Source organism: Lissotriton helveticus, chromosome 1_2 (genome assembly GCF_964261635.1).
Source record: "Lissotriton helveticus chromosome 1_2, aLisHel1.1, whole genome shotgun sequence".
Lineage (NCBI taxonomy): Eukaryota > Metazoa > Chordata > Amphibia > Caudata > Salamandridae > Lissotriton > Lissotriton helveticus.
This window is the reverse complement of record NC_136058.1, coordinates 338,356,982-338,358,957: the sequence shown is the minus strand read 5'-3', so window position 1 is coordinate 338,358,957 and position 1,976 is coordinate 338,356,982. Positions and strand designations below refer to the sequence as shown.

Genomic DNA, 1,976 nt, shown 5'->3' with positions numbered 1-1,976 from the left:
AGGTACGCGAACCGGGGCGCTGCCTGGTCCGCGCTTACAGATATATATCTTTTTTTGAACGTTCATTTCTCAAAATCCACTGCAGCACATATAATGAGACCTACAAAAGGCACATCGGGCTACCAGTCCCTACAATTTTGCCAAGTTTCGTGCAAATCCATTCAGCCATTCGGGCTAAAAGTGAGGCTAACCGCCCTATGGAAAACTCAATGTTAAAAACATGTTTTGGGACCCCCCTTTTTTCTCGGCCCCCCCTTGACAAACCCCCCCCAAATTTTCAGGGGCTCCTCAGAAACAAAATGTTCCATTTTCCAGAAAATTTCAGCCAATTCCGTCCACAAACGCTAAAGTTATTAGACATAGAATTTTCAAAAATCCCATAGGGAAAAAATCCTAACTATATATACCTACTGGCGACCGCCAGTAGGTAATATATCTATATAATCAGCTCACTTTACCATTTGCAGCTTATAACTATTAGCCACCAGGGGTCACTACTAACCAAAAGCAGTCATTCTACTTGTAAATTGTGCCAATCGAGTGGAACAGCAGCCTAGGATTCACCACTGCTTCATCTCATTTTCCAAGAGAATGCAGATGTAAAGTGTTTTTGATGGTACGCCTGTGCATATTGAAATATTCAGAGCATATTATGAATTTCAGTTAACACATCAGTAAGCATTTTGTCCATCGGTGAATTCAACCTTTTTTCTCAATCGGAATAGGCAAGGATAATGACAGATATATTTTACAATGTTAAAAAGTACATCATTTTATTTAATTGTGTGAATAAAAGGAATCGCCTCCCCGTCGGGGAATTGAACCCCGGTCTCCCGCGTGACAGGCGGGGATACTAACCACTATACTAACGAGGACTTTATGGCATCAGTTAAACAGTGCTCACCTCCTTGGGGTTAAGGCATACCATCGATCAATTCACTGTATTGTAATAGGCAGATTTGCTGCTTTTCGTTAGGACAAGTAATCTTTTTTCCTAAATATTTCAATACAGAAATTCCTAGCCAAAAACAATCAGTATTATCAAGAAATTATTTCATTGAAATAAATATCTATCTATCGATCTGTCTATCTAGCTATCTTTCTAACTATCAATATATATATTTATATATATATATATATATCTATATAATCAGCTCACTTTACCATTTGCAGCTTATAACTATTAGCCACCAGGGGTCACTACTAACCAAAAGCAGTCATTCTACTTGTAAATTGTGCCAATCGAGTGGAACAGCAGCCTAGGATTCACCACTGCTTCATCTCATTTTCCAAGAGAATGCAGATGTAAAGTGTTTTTGATGGTACGCCTGTGCATATTGAAATATTCAGAGCATATTCTGAATTTCAGTTAACACATCAGTAAGCATTTTGGCCATCACTGAATTCAACCTTTTTTCTCAATCGGAATAGGCATGGATAATGACAGATATATTTTACAATGTTAGAAAGTACATCATTTTATTTAATTGTGTGAATAAAAGGAATCGCCTCCCCGTCGGGGAATTGAACCCCGGTCTCCCGCGTGACAGGAGGGGATACTCACCACAATACTAACGAGGACTTACTGGCATCAGTTAAACAGTGCTCATCTCCTTGGGGTTAAGGCATACCCTCGATCAATTCACAGTATTGTAATAGGCAGATTTCCTGCTTGTGGTTAGGACAAGTCATCTTTTTTCCTAAATATTTCAATACAGAAATTCCTTGCCAAAAACAATCAGTATTATCAAGAAATTATTTCATTGAAATAAATATCTATCTATCGATGTGTCTATCTAGCTATCTTTCTAACTATCAATATATATATTTATATATATATATATCTATATAATCAGCTCACTTTACCATTTGCAGCTTATAACTATTAGCCACCAGGGGTCACTACTAACTAAAAGCAGTCATTCTACTTGTAAATTGTGCCAATCGAGTGGAACAGCAGCCTAGGATTCACCACT

The 1,976-nt window shown here is 37.9% G+C and overlaps 1 non-coding gene across 1 annotated transcript; it reads right to left on the bottom strand.

Moving 5' to 3' along the window:
• Nucleotides 1-803: 803 nt before the first annotated feature.
• On the bottom strand, nt 804-875 carry TRNAD-GUC (transfer RNA aspartic acid (anticodon GUC)). The gene has a single exon. It is a non-coding gene; the product is annotated as a tRNA-Asp (tRNA).
• Nucleotides 876-1,976: the final 1,101 nt, after the last annotated feature.